The sequence below is a fragment of the Oncorhynchus tshawytscha genome, linkage group LG18 (assembly GCF_018296145.1).
Source record: "Oncorhynchus tshawytscha isolate Ot180627B linkage group LG18, Otsh_v2.0, whole genome shotgun sequence".
Classification (NCBI taxonomy): domain Eukaryota; kingdom Metazoa; phylum Chordata; class Actinopteri; order Salmoniformes; family Salmonidae; genus Oncorhynchus; species Oncorhynchus tshawytscha.
This window is the reverse complement of record NC_056446.1, coordinates 8324641-8333017: the sequence shown is the minus strand read 5'-3', so window position 1 is coordinate 8333017 and position 8377 is coordinate 8324641.

Genomic DNA, 8377 nt, shown 5'->3' with positions numbered 1-8377 from the left:
GTTGTCTGTACTGTGGTGCGGCAGGACATTTTATAGGTACCTGCCATATTAGGAAAACCTTGTTTCTAGTGGGTACCAGTACTATGGTGAGTCAGACTGGGAGTTCCCAAATTCCCATCACCCGCACATCCCTTTTTGCTCTTGTGCTGTGGGGAGACCAATCTAAGTCTCTCCGAGTGCTCATTGACTCTGGGGCTGATGAAAATCTTATGGATGCCACGATAGCTTCGGAGCTTGGTCTTCCCACTCAGCCTCTCTCTGTGCCCATGGATGCTAGGGCACTGCACGGCCGCTCTATAGGGGAAGTCACCCATAGTACTGGGCCCGTTCAATTACGGGCTTCTGTTAACCACAGTGAGACCATACAGTTCCTCCTCATTCCATCTCCCCATGTTCCGGTTGTTTTGGGATTTTCCTGGCTTCAAAAGCACAATCCTGTGATTGACTGGAGCACAAGCTCCATCCTGAGTTGGAGCCCATTTTGACATTCCCACTGCCTTCAATCAGCACAGCCTTCCTCAAGTCATCTTTCTCTGGATGTTAGCAAGACTGTCAATGTCTCTGCTATCCCCACAGAATACCATGACCTCCTGGAAGTGTTCAGTAAGGCACGTGCTATTTCCCTTCCCCCGCACCGTCCTTATGACTGTGCCATTGATCTTCTCCCAGGCACTACACCAACTTGGGGTCAATTGCATTCTCTGTCTGAACCAGAGACCAAAGCTATGGAGGAGTACGTAGAGGAGTCTCTGGCCACTGGGGCCGTCTGTCCATCTGAATATCCTGCCGGTGCAGGGTTTTTCTTTGTGGAGAAGAAGGACAGGACCCTGCGTCCATGCATTGACTACCGGGGACTTAATGATATTACTGTCAAGAATCGTTACCCCCTACCTCTCCTCTCCTCAGCGTTTGAACCTCTCCAGGGGGCCACCATATATTCCAAGTTGGACCTTCGAAATGCCTACCACCAGGTTCGGGTGCGCGAGACAGGTGAGTGGAACACAGTCTTCAACACAGCCAGTGGACATTATGAGTACCAGGTCATGCCATTTGGACTCACCAACGCCGCCGCTGTTTTCCAGGCTTTGGTCAATGATGTGCTTGAGGACATGCTAAACCGGATTGTGTTCGTGTACCTCGATGACATCCTGGTTTTCTCCGATCTGCACAAGAACATGTTCTTTATGTCAGACAGGTCATTCAGCACCTCCTGGAGAACCAACTGTTCGTGAAAGCCGAGAAGTGAGTTCCACCGCTCTACAATCACCTTTCTGGGACATGTCATTGCTGAGGGCAATGTTCAGATGGATCCTGGAGAGGTGAAAGCAGTGGTGGATTAGCCTCAACCAATGTCCAAGGTGCAGTTGCAACAGTTTCTTTGGTTTGAAAACTTCTACTGCCATTTAATTCAGGAATACAGCACCTTGGCGGCCCCCCTCTCAGCACTCACCTCTCCTAAGGTATCGTTCAAATTGTCTCCAGCTGTCGACAAAGCCTTTGTGGACGTGAAGCATCGGTTCACAACAGCACCCATCCTCATCCATCCGGACCCTTCACGTCAATTTGTGGTGGAAGTGGATGCTTCGGATGTTGGAGTGGGGGACATCCTGTCCCAGCGATCTGCCCAGGACCAGAAGCTTCATCCCTGTGCCTTCCTGTCCCATCGTCTTAATCCTGCTGAGAGGAACTACGATGTAGGCAACCGAGAACTCCTGACGGTGAAGATGGTATTGGAGGAGTGGAGGCACTGGCTGAAAGGAGCCGAGCAGCCATTCCTGGTCTGGCCAACCATAAAAACCTGGACTATCTCCATACAGCCAAGCGCCTCAACTCCAGGCAGACCCAGTGGGCCCTCCTGTTCACCAGATTTAACTTCACCATTTTCTACTGCCCAGGGTCAGAGAATTTGAAGCCTGATGCCTTCTCCCGCCTATACAGTTCCTCTGCCACACCCTCGACTTCTGAAACCATTCTCCCTAACTCATGCCTAGCTGCCACTGTGGATTGGGCTATTGAGAACCTGGTCCGTGAGGCACAACGCTCCCATCCTGGACCTGAAGGGGGCCCAGCTAACCGGCTGTTTGACCCTAATCCAGTCTGGTCCTGAGTCCTGGAATGGGCTCATTCCTCCAGTCTGACCTGTCATCTAGTGCCCTGTCGTACAATAGCCTTCCCCCGCCAACGTTTCTGGTGGCCCACAATGGTCCCTGATACATCTGTCTTCGTTGCCGCATGCACGGTGTGTGCTCAGAACAAAACTCCATGGCAAGCTCCTTCTGGCCTCCTTCAGTCACTACAGGTCCCTCATTCCCTCTAGTCTCATATATCTCTGGACTTTGTCACTGGGCTCCCTCCGTCTGATGGCAACACTGTCATTCTCCAAGGCCGCCCATTTCATCCCTCTCCCCAAACTACCTTCTGCCAAGGAGACGGCCCAGCTTACAGATCCATAGACTCCCGGTAGACATGGTCTCCGATCAGGGTTCTCGTCTCAGTTCTGGAAGGCATTCTGCACCCTGATTGGGTCAGTTGGAGCGGGCCAACCAAGACCTGGAAACCACCTTATGGTGCCTGGTCTTAACCAACCGTCAACTGGTCTGTGTGGAGTATGCCCAAAACAATCTTTCCAGTTATGCCACGGGACCCCATGGAGCACTCGAAAGGGGACAGTATCAGCCTTCACTCTTCCTGGAACAAGAGCAGGAGGTCAAAGTACCCTCGGGCCAGAACGCCCAATTTCTAAAAAGTATGAACACAACTTAATCACGCAGCTGAACAAACTGTGCGAGAGTTCTCGGTTAACCTAAGGAGTGACAGAAAATTCACACTTTGGTTATGGTTGAGAAGTCACTGCTGAGAAATGCTTACAGTGCATTCCGAAAGTTTTCAGACCCCTTGACTTTGTCCACATTTTGTTACGTTACAGCCTTAATCTAAAATGTATTCAATTGTTTTTTTCCTTCATCAAACATCACACAATACCCTATAATGAAAAAGCAAAAACAGGTTTTTGGAATATCTTTGCAAATTTAGTATTCAGACCCTTTACTCATTGCCTTGTTGAAGTACCTTTGGCAGCAATTACAGCCAAGAGAAAATGGCACTACAAACTTGGCAAACCTGTATTTGGGAGTTTCTCCCATTCTTCTCTGCAGATCCTCTCAAGCTCTGTCAGGTTGGATGGGGAGCGTCACTGCACAGCTATTTTCAGAGATGTTAGATCGGGTTCAAGTCTGGGCTTTGGCTGGGCCCCTCAAAGACAGAGACTTGTCCCAAAGCCACTCCTGCGTTGTCTTGGCTGTGTGCTTCGGGTCATTGTCCTGTTGGAAGGTGAACATTTGCCCCAGTCTGAGGTCCTGAATGCTCTCAGGTTTTCATCAAGGATCTCTCTGTTCTTTGCTCTGTTCATCGTTCCCTCAACCTCACTAGTCTCCCAGTTCCTGCCTCTAAAAAACATCCCAACAGCATGTTGCTGCCACCACGCTTCACCGTAGGGAAGTTATTTGCCAGGTCATGAGCGGTGCCTGGTTTCCTCCAGATGTGACGCTTGGCATTCAGGACCAAAGAGTTCAATCTTGGTTTCATCAGACCAGGGAATCTTGTTTCTCATGGTCTGAGAGGCCTTTAGGTGCCTTTTGGCAAAATCTAAGAGGGCTGTCATGTGCCTTTTACTGAAGAGTGTCTTCCATCTGGCCACTCTACCATAAAGGCCTTCTGGAAGGTTCTCCAAACTCCACAGAGGAGCTCTGTCACCTCCCTGACTAAGGCCCTTCTCCCCCGATTGCTCAGTTTGATCTGGCGGCCAGCTCGATGAAGAGTCTTGGTGGTTCTAAACTTCTTCCATTTAAGAATGACTGAGGCCACTGTGTTCTTGGGACCTTAAATGCTGCAGAAATCTTTTGGTACCCTTCCCCAGATCTGTGTCTCAACACAATCCAGTCTCTGAGCTCTAAGGACAATTACTTCATCCTCACAGCTTGATTATTGCACTGTGAACTGTGGGACCTTACAGTGAGGGAAAAAAGTATTTGATCCCCTGCTGATTTTGTACGTTTGCCCACGGATAAAAAAATGATCAGTCTATAATTTTAATGGTAGGTTTATTTGAACAGTGAGAGACAGAATAACAACAAAAAAATACAGAAAAACGCATGTCAAAAATGTTATAAATTGATTTGCATTTTAATGAGGGAAATAAATATTTGACCCCTCTGCAAAACATGACTTAGTACTTAGTGGCAAAACCCATGTTGGCAATCACAGAGGTCAGATGTCTCTTCTAGTTGGACACCAGGTTTGCACACACCTCAGGAGGGATTTTGTCCCACTCCTCTTTGCAGATCTTCTCCAAGTCATTAAGGTTTCGAGGCTGACATTTGGCAACTCGAACCTTCAGCTCCCTCCACAGATTTTCTATGGGATTAAAGTCTGGAGACTGGCTAGGCCACTCCAGGACCTTAATGTGCTTCTTCTTGAGCCACTCCTTTGTTGCCTTGGCCATGTGTTTTGGGTCATTGTCATGCTGGAATACCCATCCATGACCCATTTTCAATGCCCTGGCTGAGGGAAGGAGGTTCTCACCCAAGATTTGATGGTACATGGCCCCATCAATCGTCCCTTTGATGCGGGGAAGTTGTCCTGTCCCCTTAGCAGAAAAACACCCCCATAGCATAATGGTTCCACCACCATGTTTGACGGTGGGGATGGTGTTCTTGGGGTCATAGGCAGCATTCCTCCTGCTGCCAAAGCAGCAGCTACTCTTCCTGTGGTCCAGCAAAATGAAGGCAGTTTATACAATTTTAAAAACATTACAATACATTCACAGATTTCACAACACTCTGTGTGCCCTCAGGCCCTTACTCCACCATTACCACATATCTACAGTACTAAATCCATGTGTACGTATACAGTCGTGGCCAAAAGTTTTGAGAATGACACAAATGTACATTTTCACAAAGTCTGCTTTCTCAGTTTGTATGATGGCAATTTGCATATACTCCAGAATTTTATGTAGGATGATCAGATGAATTGCAATTAATTGCGAAGTCCCTCTTTGCCATGCAAATGAACTGAAGCCCCCCAAAATATGTCCACTGCATTTCAGCCCTGCCACAAAAGGACCAGCTGATATCATGTCAGTGATTCTCTCGTTAACACAGGTGTGAGTGTTGACGAGGACAAGGCTGGAGATCACTGTCATGCTGATTGAGTTCGAATAACAGACTGGAAGCTTCAAAAGGAGGGTGGTGCTTGGAATCGTTGTTCTTCCTCTGTAAACCATGGTTATCTGCAAGGAAACACGTGCGGTCATCATTGCTTTGCACAAAAAGAGCTTCACAGGCAAGGATATTGCTGCAGTAAGATTGCACCTAAATCAAACATTTATCGGATTATCAAGAACTAAAGTTGATTCAGCTGCGGGATCGGGGCAACACCAGTACAGGGCTTGCTCAGGAATGGCATCAGGCAGGTGTGAATGCATCTGCATGCACAGTGTGGCGAAGAGGAGGATGGCCTGGTGTCAAGAAGGGCAGCAAAGAAGCCACTTCTCTCCAGGAAAAACATCAGGGACAGACTTATTCTGCAAAGGGTACAGGGATTGGACTGCTGAGGACTGGGGTAAAGTAATTTTCTCTGATGAATCCCCTTGCCAATTGTTTGGGGCATCCGGAAAAAAGCTTGTCCAGAGAAGACAAGGTGAGCGCTACCATCAGTCCTGTGTCATGCCAACAATAAAGCATCCTGAGACCATTCATGTGTGGTGTTGCTTCTCAGCCAAGGGTTGGCTCACTCACAATTTTGCCTAAGAACACAGCCAAGAATAAAGAATGGTACCGACACATCCTCCGAGAGCAATTTCTCCCAACCATCCAGGAACAGTGTGGTGATGAACAATGCCTTTTCCAGCATGATGGAGCACCTAGCCATAAGGCAAAAGTGATATCTAAGTGGCTCGGGGAACAAAACATTGATATTTTGGGTCCATGGCCAGGAAAATACCCAGACCAATATCCCATTGAGAACTTGTGGTCAATCCTCAAGAGGCGGTTGGACAAACAAAAACCCACAAATTCTGACAAACTCCAAGCATTGATTATGCGAGAATGGGCTGCCCTCAGTCAGGATGTGGCCCAGAAGTTCATTGACAGACAGCATTCCAGGGTGGATTACAGAGGTCTTGAATAAGAAGGGTCAACACTGCAAATATTGACTCACTGCATCTTCATTGCAACTTCATGTAATTGTCAATAAAACTTTGACACTTATGAAATGCTTGCAATTATACTTCAGTATTCCATAGTGACATCTGACAAAAATATCTAAAGACATTGAAGAACACTTTGCGAAATTAATATTTGTTTCATTCTCAAAACTTTTGGCCACGACTGTAGTGCGTATGTTATCGTGTGTGTGTGTTTTGTGTGTGAGTGTGTGTGCATTGTTTCACAGTCCCTGCTGTTTCATAAGGTGTTTTTTAATCTATTTTTTAAATCTAATTTTACTGCTTGCGTCAGTTACTTGATGTGGAATAGAGTTCCATGTAGTCATGGCTCTATGTAGTACTGTGTGCCTCCCATAGTTTGTTCTGGACTTGGGGACTATGAAGAGACCTCTGGTGGCATGTCTTGTGGGGTATGCATGGGTGTCCGAGCTGTGTGGCAGTGGTAGCTGTGTGGCAGTAGTAGACAGCTCATTGCATTCAACATGTCAATAATTCTCATAAATAAAAGTAGTGATGAAGTCAATCACTCCTCCACTTTCCACCAGGTGAGACTGACATGTGTATTATTGGTATTAGCTCTCTGTGTACATCCAAAGGCCAGCCGTGCTGACCAGTTCTGAGCGAGTCCTTTTTTGTGGCAACTGACCAAACATCTGAACAGTAGTCAAGGTGCGAAAAAACTAGGGCCTGTAAGACCTGCCTTGTTGATAGTGTTGTTAACAAGAAGTTAAGATTTTTTTCTGATGTATGACACTTGTATTTTCATGAATGTTAAATATGACTATTTCTGTCATTTGAATTTCACGCTCTGCAATTTCCCCGGGTGTTGTTGAGGTGTGTCGCTAGTGGAACATCAGCGCCAGAAAGGTTAAATAGCTTAGAAAATTCCGGAAAATTATGTTATGGCTTGAGAAGCTTCTGATTGGCTAATTGACATCATTTGAGTCAATTGGAGGTGTACCTGAAGCCTACCTTCAAACTGAGTGCCTCTTCGCTTGACATCGTAGGAAAATCAATAAAAATCAGCCGAGACCTCAGAAAAAAAATGGAGACCTCCGCAAGTCTGGTTCATCCTTGGGAGTAATTTTCAAATGCTTGAAGGCACCATGTTCATCGGAACAGACAATAGTAAGCAAGTACAGTATAAACACCATGGGACCACGCAGCCGTCATACCTCTCAGGAAGGAGATGCATTCTGTCTCCTAGAGATGAACGTACTTTGGTGCGAAAAGTGCAAATCAATCCCAGAACAACAGTAAAGGACCTTGTGAAGATGCTGGAGGAAACCGGTTCAAAAGTATCTATATCCACAGTAAAAACGAGTCCTAAGTCGACATAACCTGAAAGGCCGCTCAGCAAGGAAGAAACCACTGCTCCAAAACCTCCATAAAAAAGCCAGACTACGGTTTGCAACTGCACATGGGGACAAAGATTGAACTTTTTGGAGAAATGTCCTCTGGTCTGATGAAACAAAAATAGTACTGTTTGGCCATAATGACCATCGTTATGTTTGGAGGAAAAAGGGGGACGCTTGCAAGCTGAAGAACATCATCCCAACCGTGAAGCACGGGGGTGGCAACATCATGTTGTGGGGGTGCTTTGCTGCATGAGTGTGTGCAAGTCAAAAAATAATCATAAAGATTATGGATATTAAACATTTAGGTACATACAAGTGTCTTATATTAAGCTTAAATTCTTGTTACTCTAACTGTATTGTCCGATTTATAATTTGCTTTACAGAGAAAGCATACCATGCAAGTGTTTGAGGACTGCGCCTCACATCAAAATATTTTTCAGCCAGCACAGGTTTCATAAATTCACAAATAGCGAATTAAATATTCACTTTATTTTTGAAAATCTTCCTTTGATTTGCAATCCAAAGGGTCCCAGCTACAACATGTTACTATATCGTTTTGTTAGATAAAATCTTTCTTGATATCCCAAAAAGTTAATTTAGTTGGCACCATCGATTTGAGTAATCCACTCATTCAACATGCAGAGAAAGAAATCAGAAAAACTATGTCAAAATCAATTTCTATTTATTTTCTCAGGTACCTTAAAATTCAATTGAATATTTCATACGGAAATAAGTATGTTCAAATGGAAAGCAAAATTAGCAGGTACCCATCCTCTTCGTCGCACGCTCAAACACA